The 15,983-nt window shown below is 33.0% G+C and overlaps 1 long non-coding RNA gene across 1 annotated transcript; it reads left to right on the forward strand.

Moving 5' to 3' along the window:
• Positions 1–5,877: 5,877 nt before the first annotated feature.
• LOC131013618 (uncharacterized) lies at positions 5,878–8,033 on the forward strand. The gene is made up of 2 exons (XR_009097752.1): positions 5,878–6,301; positions 6,395–8,033. It is a non-coding gene; the product is annotated as an uncharacterized LOC131013618 (long non-coding RNA).
• The last annotated feature ends 7,950 nt before the right edge of the window (positions 8,034–15,983 follow it).

Below are 15,983 nucleotides of genomic sequence, written 5' to 3' on the forward strand. Positions count from 1 at the left end.
AGGGTCAGAGTCTTTTATTATTTGAGTTTTTACCTTATTTTATTTGTTGTTATCTGAATTTAGTGCTAATCAAACCTTCCTACTTTTTGTTGCCTGTCTACTGTTATAGTCTGTTTAGGAGATAGCTAGAGTTATTTCGTTGTGTCAGTCCATGTGGATACGATACTCGATTACTGATTATTTGCTACAATTGCACCGTGTTAGTTGCGGTATTTGTTGCTAAGAAATTAGTGATCACTTCCAGATCAGCAAAATAATTAGCCATGTAAGCAGTAGATTACACGTCACTGTAGTAAGTCGCCGGATTCTTTATCGGTGTCAAAAATCAGAAAAGGCACTAAGTTCATGTATTTGTAGGCTGAAAAAAAAAGTCATGTTAAATTTCAGAAAATGCAAAAAGTTCGTGTATTTACAGGCTAATAACCCTTATTATTACTATTGAGTTTGTCTTTTAATAAAAAAATGTCTAAAATATACGAAATGCTCAAAAAAAAAATTCCAGAGGCAACAAATATAGGCCCCCTCAACTAAATTTGTGGCTCCGCCATTGATCGCGATCATGTTCGACAATATCACGTTTGTTTTGTCGTCCACTAGCAAAATTGGAAGCCGAAGCATCCCGTAGTATGATTGTGATCTGAATTAAGCAGTAGGATTTTGATTTAGTGAGCCGAAAATGGATCGCATTCGCTTTCAGATCTGTTACCGATCGAAATTGGTTGTTTACCTTCTTCTTCTTCTTCTCCTTCTTCACGGTTCAGCTTCTGTAGTTTTGTTCTTTTCGCTCTCTTCTACTGTCTGCATTTATTATGGAGTAGTGGGAAAATAGAATACCGAAATGCATAAAAGAAATTCATTTAATCACAGGAGTACTAACTAAAAACATGTAGGCCTAATTTAATTAATGTTTTCTGTAGTCTTGTTCTTCTCCACAATTTGGAGATCACCACCGCCATTAGAGCTTCAAAGTCATGGTAGAGAGAGAAGAGAGAGACAGAGAAAAGAGATCGCATATTGAAAAATTAATAGTAGGGGCAAAAATATCTGTTTATATAAAATTTAATTAATTTTTAAGTTGTTTATTTTGATGGATATTTTTATTTTTATTTTTGTTATGTAAAAATAAATAATTTTGTATATTTGACTCATTTATAAAACACAATCTAGATATATTAAGGGTTTTCTTTTCTGCATCCACCCTTGGAATTCATGACCTTCATTTCACCAACTAGCTAGACATGGATAATGTATATAACAAAGATCTAGTTTTGTTTGCTAATACTTTTATATATATATAAAACAGGTTTAATTTTTTTTTTATATTAATGAAAATATGCCTAAAGTATGTTTGGTTAAATGGAGGGGAAAGTCTGTAAGGTTGATAATACTCCCTCCGTCCCAAACGAAATTTCATGTTTTCTTTTTTGGGCTGTCCCAAACGAAATGTCATGTTTTCTTTTTTGGCAATACACTCTCTCTCTCTATACTTAATAATTTCCACCAACCCACTTTATCTACTTTATACACATTTCTTAATCTCCGTGCCGAAAGAAAATAGGACATTTCGTTTGGAACGGAGGGAGTAATAATAATAATAATAATAATAATAATAATAATAATAATAATAATAATAATAAACCTTATTTTAGCCTAACTCCTTGTTTAAGGAAATATTCTCTCCGTCCCACGAATTTTGACATGTATTTCTTTTTGAGTTGTCCCACGAATCTTGACACGTTTCCAAATATAGTAATAATTATTATATTCTCTCTCCTACTTTATCACTTTTATACTTTATTACCTACACATTTAAAACACTAATCTACAACTCTTTAATTTTCGTGTCGAAATCAAACGTGTCAAGATTCGTGAGACGGATGGAGTAATATAGAAGAGGAAGAACGTGTAATTTTTTTTAAAAAAAGAATTACATAATATTTCGAATGGGCTAATTGCCTGTAAATCCCTAACGTTTACACGGAATTGATTTTTGCACCTATTTTTATTTTTCTACTTTTAAATACCTAACCTTTCGTTTTTATCTAAAATTTGTCCGATGATCGATTTTTTCTTACGCCGGCGCCAGAAATGCCACTGTGGCAGCCGGAACTGATGAGGTGGCAGCTGAAAATTAACATGGTGGCACTTTTGTGACATGTGGAAAAAATATCTGAAAAAATTAAAATAAAAAAAAACACGTGAAAAAAAAGAAAAAGAAAATCTCCCCCCCATCGTCTTCAGAAAGGAATTTTCCATTGAATTCGTGGAAATCGAGAGGAATTGGGAATCTAGGGTTTCGAATTTTTGATGATGCAGACGCCGGTGGTGGTGGCGGCGGTAGGTTAGGGGAGGGAAGGGGGCGGCGCCGGTGGTGCTGGCAGGGGGGAGGCGGCGGCGGGTTGGGGAAGGGGGGATAAGGGTTTGAGGAAGATGATGATGATTTGGAAATTTTTTTATTTTTTGTCACATGTAAAAAATATGTTTAGGTGTCAATTTCGGCTGCCACCACATCAATTCCAGCTGTCACAGTGGCATTTCCGGCGCCGGCGTAAGAAAAAATCGGTCACGGGACAAATTTGAGACAAAAACGAAAGGTTAGGTATTAAAAAGTAGAAAATAAGTGCAAAAACCAATTCCGTGTAAACGTTAGGGATTTACAGACAATTAGCCCATTTCGGATTGTCAGCGAGTTCATTGAACTTGATGCGACAACATTATTATAATCAATATATATTCATTATGATAAAATGGACTACTCACACTTAATTAATAATACTAAATTTAATAATCCAATTTAGGCGACAAGACTGACATATATCTTCGGCAAAATGTAGCATAATCTCGAAGTGAAATTTTATTTGGATTTTTGTTTCAACTTTCTACATGTAATAATTAATATGGTAAGAACTTAGAGAAGTTAGATACAAGGTTATTTGTCTGTTTTTGACTTTTTCTAGTCTTATCATCATCTCCATTAATTTTAGCATTATAACTTTGTAAAGCACCTTTGGTTAATTGAATTTACATTCAGCACATTTTATCTTCTCTCTCTAAAAGTATAATTTACAAGATTTTTCTCTAAAGAAAAGTATAATTTACAAGATAAATTTTAGGGTAAATTCTTTTGGAAAAAATAAAATCGGAAATGACAACGACAAATTATGATTTCTAAACCGTTTGTCCTTGAGATTTGACACATCAAACATTGATCCAGAAACGTCCACATCAGAGGATTCATGATTATAATTTTGATAGTTAAGTGAACACAATGGGTCATACCATCACAATCGCATATAAATTTGTATAACATCATTTTAGAGATCGATTTTTGATCAAACACATACATATTCAGTAACGTATATATTTCTAATTTGATTGATGTTTGATTGTGTTAGAATTTAAATATTGATACATCTTATAAATTTTATTTATAAGATGGTTTCACACAATACTCTCTATAGTAGCGCGTGATATCAAATTGAAGAAAAATCAATTTCAACAAATGTCAGTTCAACTGACAAAGAATGTAGATCAGCATAGTTGAGCTGAAGGAGTTACCGATGTTGAAATAGTAAATGGGACCAACTGAAGCTGAAGTTTTCAATTGGGTTGATGTGTCAGCTGGTGCGTTGAATATTCATGATATGAATATATTGACTGACAAGATTGTTGATCGATGAAATTTGTTGTTGAATGACGATTATGCGGTGGTTATTTTAAGTTCTACAAAATAGTTGTAGCCATAGCCATAGCTTTTGGTATACACAACGATACAAAATACACAAAGTGCATATCTTTGAGAGAAATAGAAGAAAATTAAAGATAGAGAAATAGAGAATTGCACAACTCTGCGTTTGAGAAGATTTTCTCGATTAATCTTCTAATTTTATTTTCTTGTTATTGATAGTAAGTCTTTTCTGGTGATCTCCCGTGAATGTTACAATCGAATTACGTAATTTTTAATGTTATTTTTAGTTTCTTAATTTCTTTGTTATGTCATCAACCATTAATCAAATCTCGACACACCCTCTCATAATAGTAACCTGCAAAAATAGCCATAATCATATTTTATATTTAACGTAGAAGATTATGAAATAAAATCCCTTAACATGTTTGTCGCAGTCTCACACATTTCACCAACCAGATCATCATAGAAAGGACGTAAATAAACAATTTGGCGAATACTTAAAAAGTGATGAGCCCATGATTACTTAATTCAAGACAAACGCAAGTTTGGCATTTGAGGATCTCGATCGAGCTATGAAAATATTAATGTATTGGCTAGGAGTCTAGGACCATATCAAGCCATTTTTTCAATAAATACATGTTTAATCGTGAGACAATAAAAGACGTTTGGTTTTAATAATAAGATTTACTCGATGAAATAATTTATCATAGTTAAATATTTGATTTGTATGAATGAGTTTGTGATTAATTATTCAGTTTGCATCTGATCTTTCAAAAGAGTGATTATTATCACTCAAAAGTTGAGTTGATTGTTTAATCATCTTCAAATCCTATCAATTTTATCAATTTTATATATTGCATCCACCAAATCAAACGCCTCATATGGATATTAACCTTTTTGTGTATGCGTTAAAAGACCATATTGGAAAGGTTGCAGGTGATTCAATGTTTTATTTATTTTTTGTTTAGCATCGTAATTTTTGTGGAGAAAATCAGAAGAATTGAAAACGTCGAATATTAATTTAATTTCCAAGAATTATAAGATTTTCTTAACCATTAATATAGGCTAACAGCTGTATAGAAAGTTGGCCCGGTATAGCCCTATTCTGTATTCAGGCCTAGGGCCCTAAATGAAGCCCACTTACAAATTGGACAATTTATTTTATCTTAGATGTATTGTCTGGGCCTTGAAATCCTACTGCTCTTTGGAATAAACTCCAACTATTTATTTTCAAGTTAGAAAATTCATAGAAAAATATTAAAAGCACGAAAGGAATACACAAATATTTATTCAATCTACCACAATGTCAGTATATTATGGTCACCGTAAAGTTAAGGCAATGAGAGATTATTTGTAAAAAAAATTAATAAAATATAATTGAATTTACTTTTGCCACGTCCACATACGTTTACAGAATTTGGAGGCTCTATCCACTCCAGTGATGATTAGTCTGCTGCTCGTTTCGATTTCAATTGAATCGAATTATCCAAACTTTTGAAAAAAATAATCAAAACGGAGTGAATTTAATTTGGCAATAAAACAAAATCTATAAACTATAATATATTAAAGAAAATCAAGATTTTATTCAAATCAATTTCAAATCGATTTCAATGACAATTTTGAAAAGATGAACTTTGAAAATGGCCACTTTAAAATAGTAAAAATAAAAATTGTCCACTAAAATAAAAAACTTAAAAATTAGTCGCACTTGCCATTTTTCCCTTTACATAAAAAAGTTTAACAATTATCCACTGATTTTTTAGTTATGAATTCGAGTTTTTGAGCTACAATTCACAACTAATAATATTTCTAATTGTGAATTCAAGTTTTAAAACTTGAATTCACAATTAGAAATATTATTAGTTGTGAATTTGAATTTTAAAGTTCGAATTAACGACCGACATTATTTCTAGTTATGAATTCAAGGTTTAAAACTCAAATTCACAATTAGTATTATTTATAGTTGTGAATTCAAGTTTTAAAATTTGATTTCACAATTAGAAATAGTATCGATTGTGAATTCAAGTTTTAAAATTTGTTTCACAACTAGAAATAGTGTTGGTTGTGAATTCGAGCTTTAAAACTTAAATTCACAACCACACTATTGATTCAATTATAAATTCATCAACTGGTTGTGAATTCAAGATCATTAATCAATATACATGGAACTAGAAAATCAAGACACAAACATGAATAAGATATCAACACGACTAAGCCATTTACATTAAAGCACAAGACCTATTCACAAATTGCACATTTGTATGTTTAGGTTCTCGAACCTTCAATTTCTGTCTCTCTGAAGCCAAGAAATCAATCTATTAATATTAAATTTTGTATCAATTATTGATAATTGGAATACCTTTTAATTCATTTTTGTGCAACACCACCATTTGAATCTACAACTCCGACTACCTCTACAACAAAGCCTCCAAAACATGTGCTCTATTTGCAGCAGAGCCGTTGTTTGTCCAACTGAGCAGCGGCACCTCCTCCAGCAGAAATTGGGTGTGCTAAGGGAATCTACCGTGAGAGGAAGTTAAGCAGATCTGTCGTCCCTGGAAGAGGCGGCACGACGGCAATTCACAGTCGGAGGATGATACGATTATATCAATGGTGGGTGATGTGTGTATTTTGGTTGTTCGTATTTTTGGATTATTTTATGCTTTAATCGAATTTAATATACACAATTATGTGCTTTTGGTGCAGGAATTTAAGAGTTCAATACCGAAAAATAGTCAAGAATAGAAAAGAGAGAAGAGGCAATTTTGATGAAATTATTTAAAAGATTTCAGAAGATGCATGCTGATGAAGGAATTTATTTGGGCAAGAAAGATAGTCATTATTCTAAATTTATAGAATTACTTCTTTAATTTAATTAGCCACAAAAGTAATTAGTTTTTTTTTTTTTTTGAGGGAATCAAAAGTCATTAGTTTGTGGGCTAAGGGTTCTATTATTTTGTTTTATTTTCTTGGTCCATAAACTAAAAGTGACGGCTAGGTTGGTATATGGTGAAAAGGAGTTTTATTTTTGTAGGGAGATTAATTTTTTTGCTTGAGGAGCTCTCCGTAGGAATTGGGCAGTAGAGAATTAAACCATCTTGGCGGCGGTAGTGGAAATCTGGCAACGAGAACAATTCCTTTGAGAGATTAACTTGTTTCCTTTGTTTTATTTTCTTTCGTAGTTTAGAATTGTTATTAGATTTCGATAGTTGGATTATTATTTCTGGTAGCAATATTTCGGCTCTTTCAATTCTTAGATATTTATTACTCTCTTCGTCCCACTTTAATAGGCTCGTTTGTAAATTTTTTTAATCTCTGTGCCCAAAAGAAGTGAGCCTATTAGAGTGGACAGAGGGAGTATGTTTTATATTTATTTCATTTTGTTTAATTTCATTCGCACGAGTAGTTAATTTCTTGATTCGGTGAGAATAATGAAGCACTGGTCTAAAATCTGTGAGATCTAATAGTGTGTTTACTTAATTTAATTGTATTTTGATTTGTTCCATGAGCAGAGTGCTTTAATCTGGTTTTCTTGAGCTTTGTCACCTTAGGTTAATTCAGATTAGTGTCAATTAGTTCTCACAATCCGTAATTGTTGAAATCGGACTAATTAGTGACGAAGCTATCGTACTGGTAGTAGGAAATAAATTGGTAGACGAATTATTACTTGCGTTTCTTGGGTAATTTATCTAAATTGGGTTCCTTCAGCTTATTGCTATTGAAACATTAAATCCATGTCTGATGTCAATAGTTATGTTGTGTTTTAATAAGAGAAATAGTTAGGTCTGGCGCCTACAGCTAACTATCGATAAAGTAAATGGAATTAAGGTATGTCCGCTGCATTCACGGTATCTTATGACTGGTTGGTTCATAAGAATTAATTTATCTCTGCGTCTATAATCAGAGTAGTGACTAGTGTGGATTTATTCAAACCGAGTCCGTTTTTATTCTTGATTTATCTCTTATTTGCTATTTTAGTTGTTTTTCTTAGTTTATAGTTAATCTCTCCAATTTAAGGCGTGATGGCTACACCAAACTCGATCTTTAGAAAATTGAGTGCATTTACTTTTCTCTGTGGTTCGACCCTACTTATTACTATACTAATTTAATTCTTGGTAGGATTACAGGAATCATTTTATTGTGTACGACGTTCACCAGTGGGGCTTTTCGAGCAAGCCCAAACTCCAGAAATATAGAGAAACAAAGATGAAAATGGGCCATTCAGCCTACACTCCATTTGCAAAATAAAAATTCTAATTCATTTCATTCATAGTTCCTAAAAATAGAGATGCTACATATATATAACTATAATTACTTATTAGCTATTAACCATGCATTTCTTAAACTTAATGAGCTAATTGGTGATGAGTTTGAGTTTCTCATGTGAGTGGCACTCATTTGGGCTGGAGTAGTAATTGGGTCGGGGCCAGTAATTGGGTTGTGCATATCATTCCCACCTTATTCGAAAACCACATTGTCCTAAGGGGGAGACTCAAAACCTTCTTATAGACCCTCTGCAAGTAGATAGAATTTTAGAATACTTCTTCTTCGAGTTACATCTGCAATCATACAGCCAAAGAGATGTTTGTTCATCTTGTAGGAATAATCAATCCTTAAACCATTTTGGCATATTATCCCCTTTTCATGTTTCTCAGATAGGTGAAGAATTGCACATATTCACAGACACCATTAGACTTGTCATTTTGAACTTGTGCTTTGGTATCATTCATATGACAATTCAATCCTTCACAAACTAATCCATTAACTTTATTACCCTTCTGAGAGTGCATTGACATGATTTTCTGGTTCACTTAACTTATTCCAGACGTATTTGTAGCTTCTTGAATCTTTAAGCTCACTTCACATGTTTTAGTCGCATCCTTAACATCTTTAAGCAGAGTGGTTGTTCAATTGCCTTGTTGAGTGGTTGTTCAATTGCCTTGACGAAACTAACTATTTCTCTTGTTTCTTTAGTATCTTGTACAATTACTTCATTAACTTATTGCTCTTGAAATTGGCTCTTCTCATGTTCTTCGAATTTCGATGATCCGAAACGAAACTTAATAGCTATCAAGAAGTTGCTCAAAGTCATTAAAAAGCAATTCGCCTCCAACTAGGGATGTCAATTCAGCCCGAAATATGTGGGCTGGCCCGATTAACCCGTCAACCCGAGAGGGTTAGAGTTGAAAATTTTCAACCTGATAAAAATTACAAGCCGATTAGCCCGACACCAGATAGGGTCTGCCCTAAATTAACCCGAAATCCTATAGGGCTGACTTGAAAATAAAGTTTTCACTTGATTATATGAAATTATCTTGCTATTTGATTTTCAACTTCATTACTTATGAATATTAGTATAACAAGATATTTTTTCCAAAAGTTTGTGAAATGTATTTTGATTAAATATTATAAATTCAATATTAGAAAGTTATACTCATGATTTTACTTCTCTATATTTTTTTTATCCAATACTTAATACTCCCTCCGTCCACGAAATGAGTGTGATGTTTTGGAATAAGAGTCCTACTTTTTGAGGGTATTAATTAAAGGGTTGTATGGGATATACTTGCTTAAAAGGAAAATGAGTACTCATTTCATGGACGACTAAAAAGGAAATATGGGTACTCATTTCGTGGACGGAGGGAATATAAAATATTTAGATGTAAAAATTAAAAATTGATACTTATTTAATAAAAATGTTGCATCTTTATAACTTTATGACTTGCATATTAGTTATTATGTAAGTCCATGTTGAAATGTTACTTATTTGTGCATGTATTTATTTATTACAAATATAATATTGTCAAGAAAAAATATATTAGTTAATTTTTTTTAATAAAATTTTGAGCCCGACTAGCCCGAAACCCGAACATTTAGGGTTATGGTTAGAAATTTCTAACCCAAAATATTTTTCAACCCGATTTGCCCGCACTTGAATTGCCTGTAACCCGAAAGGGCTAACCTGACACGATTGATATCCCTACCTCCAACCATCGGAACCATGTCAATGCCTCACCTTCTAAGTGATAAAAGACCAACGAAAGTCGTTGCTCATTAGGGACATCGTGAAGAGTGAAGTATTTATCTATTCGACATGTTCACTCATAAATATCTCCATCTTCCCCAATAAACCTAAGTGAATTTAGTTCGAAAGCCATCAACACTGTATCAGATTCTCAAATATTCCTAAAATGTTTCCCTGTGATATTAGATTCCTAAAATTCTTTCAATAAAACAAATCCAATTATCTTTTAGCGCGCCTGCTCCTCACAAACCCACCAACAAGTTCAATCAATTTTTTTTTTTCCTTTTCCAATACATAAAAATCTCACCGCAATATAGTCACTTCTTTTATCTTTTTTTTTTCTTTTTTTTTTAAAAAAAAAGTTCTGCTCGTTAATCCATTAGCTAATACTTATACCCATTCAAAAATATCAATGCATACGATACAAATCGACCGGAATAAAAGAATCGATTCAATGAATTCAAAGTTTCGAGCAAGGAAATTTGCAAGCAAGGCATGTAAACTACTCTACAAATCAATCATGCCTTCTTCTTCCACTTGGTTTCCCACAACACGGACTGCTAAACGCAACAATTATTTCTCTCTTTTTTATATATAAAAATTGGATATTCAAAGAAAGATTCTCTCAATGAAAGCACCAATTGATACGATTATATCAATGGTGGGGCTTTTCGAGCAAGCCCAAACTCCAGAAATATAGAAAACAAAGATGAAAATAAGCTATTCGAGTAGCCAACACTCCATTTGCAAAATAAAGTTTCTAATTCATTTCATTCATAATTGCAGAAAACAGAGATGATACATATATATATATATATATATATATATATATATATATATATATAGGAATAAGATCATGTAGTATCCAAGCTTATGGTAGTACCATAGGACCAATTCTTGACCACACATTTATGACATGTGGCGCATCAAGATGGTGACACTTGGCAAGGCATTCCAAGGCAAAATCTGGAGAGGGGTAAAATTGGAATATAATTTTTGAAATTAAAAATTAAAAAATATATATATATTTTTTTTTTCACAAAATAGATATATTTTAGATGCATAAAGTCTCACACGAAGATGCATAAAGTTTTCACATGAAATGTATAACTTTGAACAGAAAAATGCATTTGATTTTTACAGTTTTGGTATTTTCACCACCCCACCCCAACCCACCCCACACCACCCCCAACCCTCCCCATTACCACCCCCCAAAAATTGGCATGTTTCACATGCATATAAAATTAAACAAAAATGCATAAAGTTTTCACATAAAAATGGATTAAATTATACAAAAAAATGCATTTCATTTTAATAAATCTCGTATTTTCGCCACCCCACCCCTGCCCCACCCCCACCCCACCCACCCCCCCCCCCTCCATTTTTTTTTTCAAAAACTGATTTTCTAATTGCTGATCCACCCCCACCCCCACCCATCCCCCCCACCCCCCCCCCAATTTTTTTTTCAAAAACTGATTTTCTGATTGCTAACCCACCCCCACCCCCACCCCAAAAAAAAAACTTATTTGTAGTTAATGTTTAATGCATTTTCATGTAATAATATATGCATTTTATTGTTCTTGATTATGCATTCTTCTTTTTTATATACACATGTTTTATAATATTTTATTTTAGGGTATAGGGTTTAGGGTTTAGTGTTTAGGTTTTTAGTGTTTAGGTTTTTAGTGTTTAGGGTTTAGTTTTTAGGGTTTAGTGTGTAGTGTTTTAGTGTTTAGGGTTTAGTTTTTAGGGTTTAGGGTATAGGGTTTAGTGTTTAGGATTTAGTGTTTAAGTATTTAGTGTTTAGGATTTAGTGTTTAGTGTTTAGGGTTTAGGGTTTACGGTTTAGTGTGTAGTGTTTTAGTGTTTAGGGTTTAGTGTTTAGGATTTAGTATGTAGTGTTTTAGTGTATATGTTTTAGTGTTTAGTATTTATTTTAGGGTTTCGGTTTTAGTATTTAGGGTTTAATGATGTTTAGATTTTAGTGTTTAGGGTTTAGTTTTTAGGTTTTAGTATGTAGTGTTTTAGTGTATACAGGTTTTAGTGCTTAGTATTTATTTTAGGGTTTTCGTTTTAGTGTTTAGGGTTTAATGATGTTTAGAGTTTAGTGTTTTAGTATTAAGTGTTTAGGGTTTTTTTAAAAAAATGTATTTGCAAAAATAATTATTTGTAGTTAATGTTTTATGCATTTTCATGTAATAATATATGCATATCAGTGTATAAAATTATGCATCCCCAAAAAATAAAAAAAATTGAAAATTAAAATTTGGGGGGTGGGGGGTGGGGATGAGTCAGTGGTCAGAAAATCAGTTTTCGAAAAAATTAAAAAAAAAAAAATTGGGGTGGGTGGGGATAGGTCAGTGGTCAGAAAATCAGTTTTTGAAAAAATTATAAAAAAAAAAATTGGGACGGGGTGGGTGGGGGTGGGGGGTTCAGGGGTGGGGTGGGGTGGGGTTCAGGGGTGTGGGGGGTGGGGTGAAATCTTATGCATTTTTATATGAAATTGTATGCATTTTAGTTTGAACCTTTATGCATCTAAAATATGAATATTTTGATAATATAAAAAAAATTAATATACGATTTTTTTTCCAATTTTACCCCTGTCCAGATTTTTGTCTTGAATTGCCTTGAAAGCTTCTTGCCACGTGTCACAATCTCAATGCACCTATTATCCAAATCGTGTGGTCAAGATTTGGTCCTACGGTACTACCATAAGCTTGGATACTACAAGAACTCAACCATATATATATATATATATATGGGGAGGGGCTAGGGTGAAAACAACCTTTAGACTATAAAATAGGAACAAATATACACCTTAGATTTGAGAAACTTGAACGGTCAAGATGAAAATAAGAATTTAGCCAGATTCATCTCTACAAATTAATGTAATCATACGTTTTAAGAATTTAAGGGTATAATTGGAAGATCGAATTTTCAGCTTCCGTATTCAATGGATTCTGCTCCTATTTTTGCATAACATTAATTGAGATGTGAAGCATATTTAGAAAAGTCAAAACGTAAAACATGATTCAATTAACTAAAATTCTAGAGTTTTGTTATCATTTGAAGAAGACACCACAGTAGATTCATTCCAACAAAAATTTTATCGATTCTGTCGACAAATGCAGCGCAAATTAATAACTGCATCAAGATGGTCATTCATACTTGTTGGAGTCCTTTTTACTAAGATTGTACTACATGTTTACTTTCTATATATGAATTTGCAACCTATATTTTATGAATTGTTTGTGATAAGTGATTGAATAAGTATTAGATTTATATTTATTAGTATGATTCGAGGGTGATAAGTGTACGAATTTTATGTGATTGTGTATGATTTTTTTGTGATCCATACAAATAAGTTCGGACAAAACATATGCATGATTAACCATTGATAAGTGTATGAATTTTATATGATTTGCGTATGAATTTTTTGTGATCCATACAGATCAGTTCGGACAAAACATATGCATGATTCACCATTGATAAGTGTATGAATTTTATGTGATTTGTGTATGAATTTTTTGTGATCCATACAAATAAGTTCGGACAAAACATATGCATGATTCACCATTGATAAGTGTATGAATTTTATGTGATTTGCGTATGAATTTTTTGTGATCCATACAAATCAGTTCAGACAAAACATATGCATGATTCACCATTGATAAGTGTATGAATTTTATGTGATTTGTGTATGAATTTTTTGTGATCCATACAAAACAGTTCGTACAAAATAAAATGTGATTTACGATCATGATTTACTTAATAATATGATTACTATTTATGAAAAATCAAGTAATTCATTTATAAAACATCATTAATTCATGCTTAAATCGATGTGAATTCATTAAAGTAATCTATCAAATTCATTCCAATTTGCTAGATAAGTAAAAGTCAAAATAAAAATCACAAGTGGATGGAAAAACAAGATCATGAATGACGATAACAAATAAAAAAAATACTAAACTTGAATTCTCTGTGAAAATATTGAATCTAAGAAATTTTGACGGTAATTTTGAACAATATAAGAATATAAAACAAATGATATTCTATATTTAATGGTGCAATCCCTTAATTCAAGGAGAAATTGATTACATTAAAAGTAAAAGTACTAAAATGACCCATTAACTAATTTGCTCACATTTATCTCTAATCAAATGGGCATAAATCTGACCATCTATTTTTTTCAATCCAACAGCCCATAAGTGTTCCTATTTTATATTATAAATAGTGTTTTTATTTTAGACTCTCCCTATATGGATATATATATATATATATATATATATATATATATATATATATATATATAGCTATACTTACTTCTTAGCTATCAACTATGCATTTCTTAAACCTAATTGGCTAATTGGTGATGAGGCTTCTCATGTGGGTGGCACTCATTTGGGCTGGAGTAGTAATTAGACGGGGGCGAGTAATTGGGCTGTGCGTATCATCAAAAGAGGCCGCGCGATGCTGACGAAGAAGAAGAAGCGGAGAGAGAGAGAGAGAGAGAGAGAGAGAGAGAGAGAGTGGCCAATTTTTAATTTTTTTTATATTAGGGATAAGTTTGTATTTTTACATGAAAAATGGTTAATTTTTTAAAAAAATTATGTGAGTAGATAATTTTTAATTTTTGTAATACCCCGTTTCCTCGAGCTAAGTTTAGAATAATTTTGAACTTAGAATTTAGATGATTCACGCCGGATTGAGAAAAAGAATTTATTTTAATTCCAACAAAAATGATTTACAAAAGCATTTGTAAATTTAGTCATTAAATTTATATGCATTTCATATTTATTTGATTAAGCATTCAAGCATTCCATGAGTTGGAATTTATTTTTGTTTGGGCCTTATGTTTTAATTAATATTGGGTAATAAAATTAGAGCCCAAACCAATCTTGACAAGCCCAACCCATCTTGATTCCTAGATATTTTTCTCCATCTCCACCGCCTCACTATTTCCCCTCTTCAAATATATCTATCTCCTCCACAAAGTTCACAAATCATCTCCTCTCATTCACTTAATTCTCTCTCGTTCCAACACGCCGGACGGAGCTTTAAGAACAGCAGCCCAGCGATTTCAAGCAGCCGAGTATTTGATCAAACCCCTAAAGGTTCCACCTTTAACTCCCTTGCTTCGCCCCTTTACTTTTCAATTTAGAAACCCAAATTCATGTTCATGTTTTTGTGTGTTTATATGTTTTTTTTTTGCTGCATAAGTTTTGAAAGAATAGATAAAGGAAGAGTCTTGTTTTCATGCTTGCATACCTTGGGTGTCTGTGTTAAGAAATGGAAGAAATGTAGAATTTTTGTGGAGTTTTGGGTGGTTAAGTCGAGAGTAGAGGAAAGTGAGGGTGGTGACCGTGGCTTGTTGCGGTTGCCGGAAACAGAGGGAGGTGACGGCGCTTCGCCGTTGCCAAGGAGAAGATCTGCGTGAACTGTACTGGTAGGCTGAGAAAGAGAGAGAGTCGGCGTATGTTCAGAGGTTGGGGGTGAAGAGCAGAGCAGAGTAGCGAGAGTTTAGAGCTGGGAAAGCCAGGGCTGGAAAGGTCAGAGCTGGAATGACAGAGCAGAGCTGGAGGGCAGAGCAGAGCTGGAGGGCAGAGCAGAGCTGAAATACCAGAGCTGAAGGTCAGAGCTGGAAGCCAGAGCTGGAGTCCAGAGCTGGAAGCCAGAGCTGGAGTCCAGAGCTGAAATACCAGAGCTGAAGGTCAGAGCTGAATACCAGAGCTGGGAGGCCAGAGCTCGAAGGCCAGAGCTGAATGCCAGAGCTGGGAAGCCAGAGCTGGGAGGCCAGAGATGGAAGCCAGAGCTCGAAGGCCAGAGCTGAATGCCAGAGCTGGGAAGCCAGAGCTGGGAGCCAGAGCTGGGATAGCCAGAGCTGGTAGAGACCAGAGCTGGTTAACGTAACAGAGCATAACGAACTAGGAACTTGAGCATATTTTAGTAAACACTTCTTATATGATTAAGTATGAAATGAGTCATGCATTGCATCATGTTTTAATTGGTTTTATTTATAATTCCAATTACAAAAGAAAGATGAGTAAGAATATTGTTGGTGTTCTTAACTCAAGAGAAATGTTTTCAATTATTTTATTCTTTAAATTTTGAAAACCCGGCTAAGTGAATCATAAAATGTTAAGCACTTTACCGTGACTTGAGATAAGATTAAGGAGACCTATTAAGAATAGATTTCTTATAGGCTTTGAACGTCAGGAGGATTAGCACTGCTATTCCGATTCAGAGATAAGGTTAAACGACAGGCTT

The sequence above is a fragment of the Salvia miltiorrhiza genome, chromosome 2 (assembly GCF_028751815.1).
Source record: "Salvia miltiorrhiza cultivar Shanhuang (shh) chromosome 2, IMPLAD_Smil_shh, whole genome shotgun sequence".
Lineage (NCBI taxonomy): Eukaryota > Viridiplantae > Streptophyta > Magnoliopsida > Lamiales > Lamiaceae > Salvia > Salvia miltiorrhiza.